This window comes from Sapajus apella, unplaced genomic scaffold (assembly GCF_009761245.1).
Source record: "Sapajus apella isolate SASKATOON/1434 unplaced genomic scaffold, GSC_monkey_1.0 scaffold26, whole genome shotgun sequence".
Lineage (NCBI taxonomy): Eukaryota > Metazoa > Chordata > Mammalia > Primates > Cebidae > Sapajus > Sapajus apella.
The window spans coordinates 5,937,906-5,954,497 of record NW_022436966.1 but is presented as its reverse complement, the minus strand read 5'-3'; the positions used below and the strand labels follow the sequence as shown (position 1 = coordinate 5,954,497).

At 38.6% G+C, this 16,592-nt stretch overlaps 1 long non-coding RNA gene across 1 annotated transcript; it reads left to right on the top strand.

Annotated features, from left to right (window-relative positions):
* Positions 1 to 214: 214 nt before the first annotated feature.
* Positions 215 to 15,584, top strand: LOC116560397. Its single transcript, XR_004272951.1, has 3 exons — positions 215 to 513; positions 4,548 to 4,695; positions 15,499 to 15,584. It is a non-coding gene; the product is annotated as an uncharacterized LOC116560397 (long non-coding RNA).
* The last annotated feature ends 1,008 nt before the right edge of the window (positions 15,585 to 16,592 follow it).

Here is a 16,592-nt window from a genome sequence, read left to right as displayed (position 1 = left end):
ATAACACTAGATCAGAAATCGTTCTTTTACAATGGGTGTGCTGTTCAAAGGTAAAGGGAATCTTGGCATTTAAACAGTTGGCTCTCTGCTCCACGGTTTATATAAAAGAGGGGTCAGGATGTCACCAGAACAATGATGTAAGAGCATAACCTGCCAGGGTTTGGATCTAGTCGCCTGTTCTCATCGTGCCCAGTTTGAGAAGTGGAAGGTGACCTTTCAACTTTGCCTGCCACAGATTTACCCAGAAGTTGTCATATAAAAAGAAAAAAGAAATCAGGCCATATGTTATTTCAATATTCTCCTGACTTAAAAAAGCAATGGAGTCCATGCTGTATGCCCAGGAGTGGTCACTCTTCTCTAATTACATCAAGTGAATTTGTGAACTTTGCTCTCATAACATGGAAATATTCCTGAAACAGTGGAGAAATGGCAAAGCTCAACTCTTGAGCACTGAAGCAAACAGAGGCTTAAAAGGTGTAAGTGGCCTTCAGACTTGAAGCTCTGGCTCTCGGGGTTTGTTTAGGATGTCATTGATTTACTTATTTCATAGAGGTGGAGAGAGAGGACTGGGGAGATAGGTTTAATTAATCTTAAATATCTCTGCAATTTAAGAATTGTAGGCCTGGACCAGTTCCTGTACTAACATGATTAGCAAATATTGACTTTTGAATATAATAATAATGTGTCATCTAAAACCCTTGATAAGTAACTTAAGTACTTCCTTAGCTTGCATCTTATTAAATTAGATGAGGTATGGAGGAGGTACATTACACAAAGACACCGAAATGAAAAATCAGACCTAAGTAGGTTTTCACATTGATTCTAAGAGAGCCAAAAGTCACAAAGAAAACATGTATGCTTCGGTTCTGCAACCCACGAATATAAGCTGTTTATTTTCACTAAATGGATATTTTTAAGTATGTAATAATTTTCATGGTGCAACTGTAGTAAACAGTCACAATTTGTGACTTTGTGACAGCTGTGATCAATCACCAGATTATGTATGATGACCATATAATTTTAGTTTTATGGAAGGTTAACTTACACAGATTATGAGCTTTTGATGTTAAAATACAGAAGAAAGAGCCATGTCACAACAGGGAGCCTGTAAATATGGAAAGGATGATCTACCCAACTCCCTTCATAAGGTTTGACTTAAAAATGTGTACAAGCCAGCTAAGAAAAGAGTTAAAAGATGTGATACTAGTCAGCTGCAACCTGACAAATCTTACTGTATTGATTAGTTTTCAAAGGCTGTATGGTGTGTGTACTCTACTTACAATAGAATTGGAATGAGGGGAGCAAAGCCTCCAAATGTCATCAAAGCAAATGGTCTGTGAATGTTGCTCCAAAGCTAGTCATTAGTTGCCAGGGTATTTGGCTGCAAAGCTTGTAAAGACGTTTCTCTGGAGGGGAAGGTATGACAAAATACACTTCTTGGCAAAAAGACTTCTGCTCAAATAGCAGCACACATTAATTCTTGCTTGATACATAAAATTAATTAGAGGATTAACATCCTTCATGAAATTTTGCCTGCTTTTTATCCTTTTCTTTTTTAAAAAACCAGGAATAGACCCCAGGCCTTTTTGGTTCACTAATGAAATTGCAAATTGACTTGTGTTCAAATGGTGCCTGAGTAAAATGAACAATTAACAATGTATTGCTAACAATGAGATGTGTCAGCTGATCTCTTTAAGTATTAATTAGTTCCAGGAATGATCTTTCTTACACAACAGGCCAAGGGGGATAGAGCCGTCAAGGGCAGGCAAGAAGGTGTCAAAGAATAGGATTTTAATATGTGCAAATGCACACATGAGTGTGTATATTCATATACACTCGTGTAGTAAAAGAATACAGAAATACATGCAAACGTCTTTATAGGTTTAGACTGTAAAGATGAGCTGCAGCATCCTTGGAGATATTTATTCCACTTCAGCTAGGATGATTCGACTGTTGCTGATTAGCGATCCATTAGTTAGCTTGAAGGCAGCCAACAGATTTTACTGATCATAATTTATCATTAAAGCGAAGAAATGCTTTAGGTATTTAAATAATGCATGCAGATAAATTCACTCTTTTTTTTTTAATTACCCACCTGTACCAACCTTGTAAGAATCTTTGCCCCCTATCAAAAGTTTGCTCTCTTGAGGAAATTTTCAAAGTTAACCAAAAAAAGAAAGGCTCTTTCCCTTTGTAGTTGTCAATTCTGCATTTCAGCCGACCCCTTCACAAAATATCTGATATGTTTCAGGTTACACTTACAGTGCTTAAAAATCCCGAAATCATCTCCACATTTGCCATTGAGGATTGAGGGCTTATTTTGCAAAATATGATACCTCTGTCATTTCCTTAGCAAAGATTTCAGATACAGTAGGGATAAATCGGAGTCCCCAGAGCCCACAGCAAAACTGCAGGGGAAATGGACATTGTTTTCTTCTTCAAGACCTGTTTCAATAGATGATATTCTAGAAAATGTCGTTTTTCTTAGGCTGCCCTAAAGTCAGATCTCCTCACTGTCAGTATTGTGCCGAGTCAGCCTAAAAGGGCATTTAGCATTGAGGCATTTGGTAAAGACTGCTTTATTGTACTTCATCCTCTCTACAGGGCATTCTAAAGAGACCAATAAGAAGTGTGAACAGGAAGAACAAGTTTCCAGTCCTGTCAAATTAATTAGACTAGTGTAGAATGAAGTGGTTTGCTGTTAGGTAGGTTGAAAACATGTAAAGGAAATCATCTAAGAAATCTGAAAGGATTTTTTTTTAAGATGGAGTTTTGCTCTGTCACCCAGGTTGGAGTACAATGGCACGAATGGCGTGATCTTGGCTCACTGCAATCTCTGCCTCCTAGGTTCAAGTGAGTCTCCTGCCTCAGCCTCCTGAGTAGCTGGGATTACAGGCACCCACCACTGCACCTGGCTAATTTTTGTATTTTTAGTAGAGATAGGGTTTCGCCATGATGGCCAGGCTAGTTTCAAACTCCTGACCTCAGGTGATCCACCTACATTGGCCCCCCCAAAGTGCTGTGATTACAGGCGTAAGCCACTGCTCCTGGCCACCTGAAAAAATTTTAAGAGACCAAGGAGCCCTCATGTATTTTTGCGTGTTTGTGCAAGAGACATTACGCACGTGGATAACTGCGTTGTATGCAAATGTGTATCATCTCTGAATGGAGAATGGTCTGTTTACACGACACACACAACATTTTCCACACACACACATACACACACACACAAAAAGCCAGACCAGTTGAAAAAGGAAAGCCACAATTAAAATAACACCTATTGAATTTTTTAGAAACATAAAATATGTGGCTTTTTACTTATAGGAACAAACCCTAGTTTGGACTAAGAACTGAATCAGGTGAGCTTATGAAGAAATTCATGAGAGCAGAGGGAGCAATGCAATTTGGTTGTTGCAGGCTCCAATTGGGTGCTTTGAGCCTCAGATCTCCTGCAGGCAAAGATACAGGAGAGGGAGAGTTACATGTGCAGTTAGGTGCTATTATCAATGCAGGGCCTAGTGGGTCATTTAAGCTAATTTTAAATGACCTTTTGAGAAACATTTCCATAGACTTCACTCTATTCTGGAAAATTGATTTTGGTAACTGAAATAATCAATTTGTGTATCTGTAAAGTACCCACTGCTTTGGACCACCCCCACAAAGCAGGCTGGCCAAGATTCCATCCTGCAAATTGGTATTTTGAAATTGAGTTCCAAAGTGGCAGGATGTAGCCACCCTGTTCCTCCTAGTCCAGAGAGGTAGTTCACATTCCCAGGCATGGGATGGATGCCCACTGCGTTAGTTTAAACCTTATTGAACCAAATCATTTCCTGAATCACATTAACGCTGGGAAATGATTTTCTTTATGCAAACCATATGGGGTCATGAAAATATGTTTTCATATATCCAACTTTGTTGTTGATGGTGATTTTTTTCACTTTTGTTGTTCGGGGTTTTTTGTCTGTTTTGTTTGTTTGCAATGGTGTAATCTTGGTTCACTGCAGCCTCCACCTTCCGGCTTCAAGCAATTTTTGTGCCTCAGCCTCCCAAGTAGCTGGGACTACAAGTGTGCACCACCATACCTGGCTAATTTTTTTATGTTTTTAATAGAAATGGGGTTTCACCATTTTGGTCAGGCTGATCTCAAACTTCTGACCTCAAGTGATCCACCTGCCTTGGCCTCCCAAATTGCTGGAATGATTACAGGCATGAGCCACCGTGCCCTGTCCAACTTTGTTTTTTAACCTTTGTGGACTTCATGTACCTCACTAGTTTCAAATCCATTTTCCCTGACCTTTTATAGTTACCTCTCTCCTCTATCTAGTGTCCATCAGCATGGATGGACTACACTCTGGGCCCTCTTTTATCACAGAAAAGAGGCTCTATAATTGTCAGTGATCCTTTCCTCTCTGTTCTTTTATATCCTATCCTGCAGCATCTTGAGTAGAAGTCCAAAGCTAATTCCAAGTGGGGGATGCTTCCCTACCATCAGGTTATTTTTGCAATTGATGCTCTCATTTCATTTTGCTCTGTTCTTTCATTAGCAGGATACAGGACGGCAGAACCGCCTCATATCTGAGTCAGAATGCTGGGCTTGATTTCTCAGGTAACTGATGAAAATGTCTCCCACAAAATGATGACCATAAGAAACATCAGAATATTTGCTATGGCAGATGACACCAAGATAACTAGAAGGTATTTCTACTTTCTTTTTGGATGTCAAAAAGTCTGTTTCAACTACTCATTTTTTCAGAGAGACTCAACTGCTCCTCAGTTATAGAAGCAGGACATGTCATCTTCCAAACAAAAGAAATTCATGCTCATTATGAGTAACATTTCCAATTAAAATTCATCACAAACAGCAGGTTTTATACCTTTTTTTTGAACAATGTGAACCATTTTTGATGCTGGGAAATGTGTTTCATATGCCTCCATTTTGTCACACAATGTCTACTTCCACTAGAACTTTTTTTATATTAGTAAATAAAACATCATCTGACATTTTTGTCACTTCTTATGTTGGGGTGCTGATGAAAATAATGGGAATGCTCAGAGGCTATGGGACATTGTTTATCAAGGTATGTAGGTGATGCCACAAAGTATAAGTAACACCATACAGCTGAATGATTGATCCCTGCTGCATATTTTACAGCTCCCTTCATTGCTTATCGAAACCTTTTAGGTAATGCACTCATCTCAGATATCATTTTATGTTTGAAAAGCTTTATAATTCATAATGAAAAGTTGCTTAGTTACCTCAAGTGAATCCATAGGTTCAATTATTCTCTGTGCAAATGGTTGGACTCCATTTTGACCAATGTTTATGGTGTTTGGCAATTTTTCAGTAGCTACTTTGCTCTGATATGATTAATTTATTGCATCATACTCTGCTTTGCATGTGTGGAGGCTAAATAATCTTAGTAGGCAGAAAGGAAAGACCTATATCTTTCAAACTTGGAAACATTTGAAACATAACATCATGTTAAGCGTGCCAAAACCAATACCAGTTAGCCTTGATAAAGGCAACTTGTATGTGCTGATGAGACCCAGCCTTGGGACAGCCAGCCCTTCTCTTGTTCCATGCCCTGGCTTCTCTGCCTTCAGAGATCCAGGAAGGGAAGAAGCAGCAGCCCCAGAACCTACCAAATCAGATTCAATTACCAGGAAAGTCCTGGCATCCTCTCATCAATATTTTTTCCTATGGCCTTTGTGGGCCTCTTTATTTGACAAAGTTACAGAAAATACATTCTCTTACTTATTAAATGGCTACACATGAGCTTGCTGACCATTTTGTAGAAATATGAGGAACATACATATCAGTCAAATAAATGAATGAATGAACTCAGGAGCTTTAAGTATGGTGACTAATTGGCCTTCTGACCTTGGAAAAGTGTTTATCTCCCCTTGTCCTTAGAGGATTTCCTGATGCCCTTACACTGTGAAATTCTTGCATTCTCTGATGCTTCTGATTCTATTTCTATTTCCTTCAACCCCTTGCCACTTGTCTTTTGATCAATGGTGTTCAGTTGTGAAAGGACTGCATAGGCTAGGAAGCCTGAAGACGGAAAGAGCACGGGTTTTGAAATCACACTAACCCAGATTAGAATCACCATTTGGCAAGTCACTCGCTGGCAGACTTGGGAGAATCATTTAATCTCATACAGCCTCAATTTCCCCACCTGAAAAATTGGAATAACCATATGTACATCAAAAATGCTTGGAATTAAAATGAAATCGCTTGTGCAGATATACTAGGAATACTCATTTACTTAATCTCTTTATCTATCACTCCTCTAGTACTTCCTGAAGTACATGCCAGTTACTGCTCTAAGCATTCCATGTACCAATAAGGTAGTTGCTATTATAATCTCTATCTCACAGAGAAAGCAACTGAAGAACAAATGGATTAAGTAACTAGACCAGGGTCACACAGCTTGTAATTGGCAGAGGCAAGATAAAAGCTGTCAGGCTGGCTATGGAATCTGCACTCTTAACAACAATCCAAGGCTGACTACCATAATGATGGCTTCCATTAGTATTATTATTTTCATGATCATTGTCCTCATCACGATGACTATGATGACTACAACCAGGGGCACTTGGAAGACCTGGAACCAAGTGGAGATAAGTGGCGCATAGGGTGCTAGTTAGGGACAGAGCATCAGGGAGGCAAATCCAGCCCTTTCCTTTCATTTTGCATCTCAAAGCCTGTGGACAGACATTATCACAAACGAATAGCCCAAAGCCAATCCCACAGCTCAGCATCCTCAGCTCTGTTGAATGGTAGGTGTTCATGTAGCCCGAGGGCTCAAGGCCATTGAAAGCCATTGCATCTTCATATGATGCTAAAATTTTCACTCTTGTGCAGATCTTCACCATAAGTTAGGTTGGTAAGGCAGCTCTTATGATCAAATTAATTTACAGAGGAAAAATATTTTATTAAAAGATGGCTCTTTTAGCCAGGCACGTACCTGCTGTCTCCACTATTAGGTAAGCTGAGGCAGGAGGATCACTTGAGTCCAGGAGTTGGAGACTGCGATGAGCTATGATTGCATCTGTGAATAGTCACTGCACGCCAGCCTGGGCAACATAGAGAGACCCGTCTCTAGAAAAAAAAAACAAAAAACAAAAAACTTTTTAAATACTCTTTCATTATGTAGAAGGCAGTAACAAATTTTCTCTCTTTTTAAAGATGAAATGCTACTAAGCATCTTTAAAGAAGATGGCAATGTCTTCCTCCTCTCAGAAGCAGGAAAATAATATGAAATTATCACTGTGGGAAAAAATAAAAAAGCTCACCTGCTACACTCATCAGCTAAGTTTATTTGAAAGAAATCCTAGCTTGTCAGCTTTGCTTTCCTCAACAAATATCCCTGAAAGTAGTGGGATTTAGGGATTTCAAGAAATGTGGAAGTAACTCTGTTTAGCTCATCTTTATGGACAGAGGAAGGGAAAGAAAAGGGTGGTGGTCCCATATTAAGGTCCATTGCCCAACCTTGAAAATAGAGATTCATACTTAATCACAGATGATTTTAATACTGTTCTTAGCAAAACAATAGGAGACCATATAGAACATGTCTTCATTTTCTAAACACTAACCAGAAAGAATAATTTAGTTAAAATCTTCATGATTGTCACCACAATTCATTTCTTATAAAGAGCTACCCATATCTAGAAAAATTGGAAAATCAATTAAAAACACTGAAATATTCCCTAAAGGTGCATGTAGGCACTTCTCCCCCACCGCAGCTAATTTATAGTAATTATAGGTGAATACATCCACTATGTCTATTATCCTCTGAGAGTGGTTGGGTGCTTTTATCTTCCAACCTTGAAATTATGTGAATGTAAAGCCATGATGTAACACATAGGAACACACCCTTTCAGATACTTACATTTGAGACTAAATAAAAAGTCTTTGCAAATTTCATAAAATTATTCAAATACAAGACACACTTTTGCATCCCAACGAAAGAATCTTAATCAAAATTGCGATATCTAGTTTTAATAGTACTGGATTACATTAAAATAGTATTACTATTTCAGAATTAAAAAAATGTATAAGAAGGCAAGAAAAAAAATTTTTTTTAATGTTGTAGTCCCGATAGGAGACTTTGCCATGTAGATTTAGGCATCAGGGAAGACTTTTCACATCAGAAATGTCAGCCACTTTCCCAGTTACAAGAAAGAATATTATGTGCACATCTTAATAATTCCATTTACTAGAACCTTTTCTGATTCTCCTTCCTCTATTTCTAAAATAAACTATTTTTAAAAGCTTTATGTAGTAACCATGGAAAAAGAAAAAGGCATGTATCGATAATCTGAGATTGATGATTGGTGATTTTTTTTTTTTAATTGGTATGTCAAAAGCATATGCTGTGCCTCATGGCCAACATGGAAATGTCAGGGGTTTAATTGGCAGCTCTGAATAGCAGCACCTGCAAACAGCTCAGGGCTTGTTCCTGTGGTCTGGCAACATTCTTACTTTATGCTTTAAATAAAGGCTTACTCACTGGGACAGAAATAACTGACAAAGGATGATTGATGATTGCCCATCACGCAATGGCTGCCATCTACCATTCACCAGGTCTGTTTACGAGCGCACGCCCAGATTTCATTAACAGGGGCATGACATCCAGGAGTGGGCCTGCCACAGATGGCCAGTCAGTAATCTAGCTCAAAACACCCAGACGAGACCAAGGTTTGTTAATCGGGAAAAACAGATTGTTGCAGATTCAGTATGCCTTAGGAAGATGATTTTCAAAACTCCCTTTCCATTTTTTCTGCTTGTGTTTTTCTGTTTTGCCAATGTGTTTGCTTTCATGTTCAATGTCAGGTTACATTTCTCTGATTCTTATTCCATGCTGACTTTGCATTTGAAAGATGCGATGGCAGAAGAGATATACAAGGAATTATATTTCTAATTATTAATTGATAATACTCTAATGTTTGGGGGACTATTCAAGCTTTGAGCATAGTCAACTTTAGTGCTTCAATTAGGGGGAAAAAAGTGCAAAGAAATAAATCGACAGTGCATATACATGAATAACATGTATTTTCACACCTGGACATTCATCAGCCCACAATGCGCCTCCAGATACCACCAAAAAACACACCAGAAAATGTGGTGTATTGCAGAGAGCACTGTTGTAGCAAACCTTTCCAAATAAACACTGCTAAATTAGAGCAGCTTTGCACCATTCAATAAAATAGCCCATAGTATCCTGGGCTGACATGTTGTAGTGTGAGACTAACATTTAGTTTTAGCTTTCTTCTTCCTGCTTCTCCTCCCCAAGGTCTCTTTTTCCCAGCTACAGTGTTTGGCAGTACACCTATACCTTGATTATTATTTTTCTCCAGTTAAGAATTAATCTTCTCTGATGCACTTACAAACATTTTCATGGTTAGTGACTGAACCATGGGTTTATTTGTTTGCTTGTTGGGGGTTTTATTTTTTGGTCTACCCTTTGGACAGTGGCTGTTCCTACTGTTTGGGAAAAGTGATGTCTTTGTCCTAAGTAATGGGGTCTTCCTCTAGAATTTTGCTCATTGCCTTTTCAATGGTTGTATTATAGGCATTTCATTAGCAAAACTTGAATAAAGCAGCCTATTTGTTTTTAGCCCTTTCTGAGTCTCACTGTATTCTCCCTGTCATTTCACTGAGAGAAAAGCTAGACCAAGAGAAGTCAGGCAACTGGCACCACATCCCACAACTTTAGCGAGCACAAGAGCCCCTTCAAGCATCCAGGACTCACATGTAGCACTGGAGGGATCCTTCCACTGGGCTGTTTGGCTGTGAGGCTTGTAGACTGAATGGCATAAATCACTTGCTTATTGGGGTCTTCAGCGAATGTACAACCATAGCCAGAGAATGGCTGCTACCTTGTCAAAGTCCTAATTTAACCCCAAACAGAGTGCATACCAGTGAACAAACATGGAGTCCCAAACATGTGCCAAAGGCATTCAGATCATTGCTCGTTGCCATTCAGATCATTACTGCAAAATAAGAAAGATCTGCCTTGCCTCTGAAATTGCTACCTTTGAATATACATCCATCTTGGCTTTCTAAGTACTTTTCGTTTTGTTTTGTTTTGCTGTACAATCTGCTGTCTTTCCTTTTAATTGCATTCAGTTTTACAATTTCTCCCGGAAAAAGCAATAAATCATAATATGTTTTAGCATAGAGAGAGGCAGGTGTTAGCTAAGATATATAGGAGTCCTAGTTTTAGCCTTGGTAATTCATACAGTTTGTTGGATCTCAATGTAAAGTCACCAGACTGGGTGTGTGATCTCATCATTTTAGGCTTTCTGAAATTTGCATGGGATCCTGTGACCACAGATTTGCACTTTGAGCTTGTAAATGACAAAGGCTTGGCAATAATTGAAATGGCTGAGTTGTAGTCTTGTGTCCAAGGAAATATGGTCCAATGGTAAATCCAAATGAATTGAACATGGGAAATTCATTTGGTTAAGATCATCTGGATAAGCAGCCAGACTCCTTGGCGTTGCATGGGATCATACGACTACGGATGTCTGTACATTTACTAGCTGTGTGACCTTGGGCAAGTCATTTAACCTCTCTGTTTTTCTATTATTATTTTTTAAATCTAAAAACTTAGGATAATGTCAGTATATATCTAAAGGTCATTGTGGGGATTAAATGAGGTAAGTCATATAAAACTCATCACAATACCTGGGCCATACCTAGGTATCCATATTCTTATTTCAGGAAGTAATTGTATTGCAAGGGTTAAGAGTTTGGGAACAACAGCAACAGCAGCAAGGGCAGAAATTAGAGAAATATCCAGAAGCAAATTCTCCTCTAACAAACACTGTCATTTCAGAACATAACTGAAACAAATGTTTGCTCTTGAGATAAGTAGGTTCCCTAGTACTGAGATCATCTTCGTTTCCATGGAGGTGGCATTTACGGTCAAAATATCCAATCACATCTGTGAAAATACTCCTCCAATTGTTCCTCCAATTGTTCTGATGTGTTTGTGAGTGTCAGTGTATGGTGTGTGTATGTAGAACTTTCTTTCAGGTTTAGAGATTGTAGGGGCAGTGTCACATAGACCAAACAACCAAACAAGATACTGAATATTTTTCATCCCTACTGGTTGTTTTAGGTAGGAATGGCTCTGGCCCAACTCTGTTGGCTGTAGTTTCTGAGCTGTTCTCATGGGGCCTACAGGGGAGTTACTGATTATTTTCCCAGGAATTGGCCAAGTACAGTGGTGTGTGATGGAACATGCCACTTCCCTATCTCTGGAATCTGAGTATGAGTTGAGAACAATGATAATTTCTGAGTAATTAAAAACAATTTCAAGACTACCTCTAACTTCTGCATTTGTGAATGCCACCCTTCCTTAACTGCTACACGGAGGTTCTTTGCTAAGGCTCAAAGTCATCCATTTCTCTCTCCGACTCCAAATTCAATCTATCAGGTCTTCCTTTTTGGTAGTTCTCATATTTATTGTATTCTCTCTAGTTCTACTTTCCTAGGTAAGAATCACATAATCTTTCATTAGACTAGATAATGACCACTCATACAGCCTTCCTGATTCTAGTTTCTCTCCCTTGAAATCCCTAACCCAGCCTCCAAAGTGCCACGAAAGTAATCTTTCTTAAATCACAAACTTTTTTTTATGGTTCACCATTGCCCACAGAATAAAAGCCAAGTTTCTTTGTATTGCACAAAAGGCATTGCATGATTTAGTTCCTGCCAGCATGGCTAGCCTCATCGCCCTCCTCTTGCTGCCTGCGTTCTAACTACACCAAGCTGTTTGAAGTTTTATGTCTCTTTCTTGCCTTTTTTTTTCTATCTCTGGTTTCATTCTTCAATTTTCTTCTAAATATTATTCCCTGTGTACAAATCGTCTTCCTCTTGTGACTCTAGCATGCTTCTATTAGTACTTTAAGATTCTGCTTAGTTTTTCCTTGACTTCTACAGAAAAAAAATTGTCCCTTCTTCCTCTGGTCTACTTTTGTACAGATACAAATGAAATCTGTACACTGGATGGTATTTGTTTGTTTTACATCTCTTTCCTTTACTAGACAGTACATCTTTGAAAGTGGGACCATTTTGTTCATTTTCATTTCTATAATCATTATCATGGCATTTAGGTATAAGGTAGATATCCAACGTGCATTGTGAACAGTTATTAATAGTTATATAGTAATTCAAAGATTCATCTAGATGACCATATATGGTAACATTGGAAAGGAATGGAAAATTACAGCTTGGGCAAATGAAGGACTTATTGAGAAACATGCCTTAGATTGAAACAACTCTTCATCTGATACCTTTGATAATGCAACCCAGACAAATATTTGCTTACCATCCTCACACATTCTATAACTCATCAAACTCTAATTAAACAGTTAGAGCCTTATCGTTTTAATTAATGCTTGCACCGAAAACTTTAAAAATAATGTCAATAATGACTAAGAAGCTTTGAGCGTTTGGTTTTATGTGGTTCAGTCTCTAACTGTTGGCAGATTGCTATAGTCCTATCCTTTTGTGTCATTGTTTATTTTGTATGAAAGTGACTTTTCCTCTCATTTCAGAGGGAGGAGAACATCCAAAACAATTACTAAGGCAAGAATATCTAAAATAATTAAGGAACAAACTCTGAGTACTTGAAAACAAGCGTATGTCATCACCTCTCAAGATGGGCATATCTAGAAGGCCGCTATTATTCTTATTGCTGCAGTGGGGTCCCCACACCCTGCATACCCAAGCCTCTTGAAGCTTATAGAGTAGAAAATTCCTCACAATTTTCATTAAGAACCATTATATCAAGGGAACCAACATTCAGCTATAACAGATTGCTTTGCAGTGTAATGTTTTTCATCTTGAGAGCAAATGTTTCTTCAATCATTTTTTTAAAAAGGGAGAAAGTAAGTAGTTATTTTGAATGCATATATTTAATGCAAATAAAGTGACTTTGGATGTTTGGGGAGCTCATACAATACTAAGTCCAAAACAACTTTGATTTAAAAATTGAACATTGGCAAGTGATCCATCAACACCGGCCTGTAATTGCTTTTAGTGTCTTGACTAAACAAAAATGGTATTTTAGTAGCAGAGACATTTCACCTTGAAAAGTAGCCATGGAGCATGCCCAATGACTACAAGGATGTTTTTCCTGGAAGACATCCACACGCTCAGCTTCATGCACATCCTGGATACTGCATGCCTGTGATTGACATAGGCATTTTAATTTAAAAATGTGTTTCAAAGTGCCTAAACATATGTTTATGCACTATAGCTATTGAGTAGTATTACATAGAAAATGAAAATAAAAATCTTGAAAGAAAAGTTGACTCTGTGCATGGCCACACAATGGAATATAATAGAAACCAGAAAAGGAAATGACTTGTGTTATTTGGCAGGCAAGGCAAAAAAAAAAAAAAAAAAAAAACCCTTTGACAATTCAGTCATGTTAAAATTGGGAGGCAATACTGACATAAGAAATACAGTCGATGTTAAGACAGTAAAGTCCTTCTTCATCACAGCAGGTCTAGACAGCTCCCACAGCCGTGTCTGCCCTTTCACAGAGGGATGTGTGGCCCTTCTTAGAGGGTGGTATGAGCTGCAAAGAGAACGTCAGTGCAGGGTCTTAGTTAATTTCCTTTTGCCCATGTGTCTGTGTCATAGTGGTTTTAAATTTGCTAGAAGGCAGGTTAATGGGGAGAGCCTTAGGTACACAACACTGCAACTCACCAAACCTCAAGCCAAAGTGCTCACCTGACAGAGAACATATGTGGTCCCTTCCTGGCAGAGACTTTGAGCCAGACTCCAGCCTTATGCGCCACCCTTTCTGTCTCAGAAGGGGCTTGACCGGCTTGCATGATGTGGTGTGTTTGGCCAAGACTGCTTCTTGTGGTGCGTGTGAGGTGTTCAACCATCCAAAACAAATAAAGATTCAGCTCTCCTCCTAGTGTCCTGTGGAAATGGTGGTGACAGACATTGGATGGTTCTAAATGCAGATATCAGAATGTCTAAAATAAGATTCATAGAACATAATCCAAGTGGGATGCAGTGCTTCAAGCATATAGCCTGTGCCCCAATTATTTACAGCAAAGAATAAGTTAGATCTGATCTAGCCTCTCCTCCAGAGGCAATACAGTCAATTTCTTTCTTTTTCTTTTTTTTTTTTTTTTGGAAATGGAGTCTCACTCCATCCACCAGGCTGGAGTGCAGTGACACGATCTTCATCTCAGCTCAATGCAATCTTTGCCTCCCAGGTTCAAGCAATTCTCCTCCCTTAGCCTCCCAAATAGCTGGGATTATAGGCATGCACCGCCACTTCGCCAACCAATTGGAGGACAATTTTGTCCTCCAATTTTGTCCACCTAATTAAAAATTAATTTTAAATCTTTTTTGTAGTAGAGATAGAGTTTCACCATGTTGGCAAGACTGGTCTCGAACTCCTGACCTCAGGTGATCTGCCCGCCTCAACCTCCCAAAGTGCTGGGATTACAGGCATGAGCCACCATGCCTGGCCAATACAGTCTATTTATTATGAACCCCTGTGACAATGTTGATTTGTCTATATCAGTGGTTCCCAATTAGACTGACAGGAGCCTGACACTGTGATGGCCTGAGGAGAAGGGTGACAAAAAGAATCCAGGATTGCACCCCCTGCTATCAGCCAAATGGGGGCTTCTTTTGCTGAAACCTTGGATTTTTAATAGCAGTGATAGCCTCTGAGAATCACCTAGGGGTTTGGGGGGAAGCAAAGTTGAAAAACGACCCTTGGATACTAAACTTGTTTAGGGCAGGAATGTGGTTTGCTATAACTTCATTGAGGGTGGGAATAGTTGGTCAGAAACAACATTTTACTATACCTCCACTGAGGATCCAAGCAAAATTGTCCTCCAATTGGTTGACAAAGCGAAATTTTTCATAGAGCTTCAAATGCAGTCTTCTGGTCTCAGGATCTGGAAAGCGGGGCTCTTGTTCCAACTTTGGGCCACTAAAGAGTTTTCAAACCTTGGTATTTCCTCCTGAAGCTGCTGTAGAATCCTTAGCTCCACTGCACTGAAAGACTAATGGAGACAGGTTTTCTGAAAATATGAAAGTACCTTTTTAGATTCCACTTTCTTCATTTGTAAAATGATGTTAGCAATGCGATATTACCAAAATGATGTTACGAAGATGATTTCTAAGGCTCCTTCTGTTCTGTCACAAATCACTCCATGATTCTGATTATCATTCTCTTAAGATTGTCTCTTATTGTTCTGGGTTACTTGAAAGAATATTTCTTATATAGTTAGAAGCGGATCATTTAAAATTATCTTTAGACAAATGTTTCTATCATGTGGTGCACCATTTTCAAATACAATTTGGGGCCACTTTTTTCTTGTTGGAGCTGAGATGGATCAACAGGGTTTGCCCCTAATATTCATACACACAAGCAAACCAGGGTCTGGGAGATTTATAGCTTACATCCTCATCCTCATCATCTTGTTTTTTTTCCCCTTCAGATTTAATCTAGCAGACCACACTAACCTGGCTTAAGAACTTTTCAAATATAAATGATCTAAATGTTACTTTACTTGGCAAAACAAAGGCAGAGTAAGTAATTTTCTCAAATCTCTCTTCAGGCATGCCTTATAAGGAAGATTTTCTTTCTGGGGGGATTTAGACTCTCATTAATCTATTTCTTCTTTCAACAATAAAATGAAAAATGGAATGTGATTATCAAAATGGATAGTCTGGTGTGGACCTGATAACATGCTTTTGAAAAGTGGTTTACATTTGACATCAGTTAAGCTCCTTGGGCCAACGCGTCTCAGGTCTGCTATGTGGGGCCTGGACTCCACTCCCAGTGTGGTCACAAATATGCTTTATTGGTTTCAAAGGCCTCTCAAGCCAGTTGGAAGGATGAATGAATTCCTAGGGCAGTAAGTATTAAGTCATCTGCAGAACTATAAATAACTCCTTACCCTATCTTATGGAGAACTTACACAAAGACATTTTTGGCAGTATGATTTCTCCTTAACCTAGAAATATATTTATTTTAAATTTGTATTATTTTACACATTTTTACACATGGTACAAAAGGTATGTAGTATAAAATGAGCAATTTAGAAATTTAAAACTTGATGCATCTTTCTCTGTGCCCTTTGGCATACATAATTATAGAGTCTGACTGATTCTTCTGTAAGGATTTTTAACAGTCTTGAAGGAGTGGAAAATCCTGTGTTTCTTGTAATCACAAGGACAATGGGAGTTTAAAAAGCCAATGTACAACTTCAAAATAATCATTTCAAAGTAATATTCAGAATGTACAGAGTAGCTTAAAGAAAAACAACAAGCTGACAACAATCCACCTTACAGTATTCACTGGTTTTAAAACCTGTGCTTGTAATTAAAAGTGAGATTAATGGAAGTGTCTGAATCCATGCTAGGGCAGATGTGGCTGAGACATAGATGTCATACGTATGTTCCACTCAACTCATTACAAATTTCTTGATCACTCCTCACACTCTTCATTCCATTCTCTCAAAATCAGATTTGTGGACTAAACCATGAAATAAGTTATCCTTTCCTAGTATTCTTCAATAAAAGTGGAACC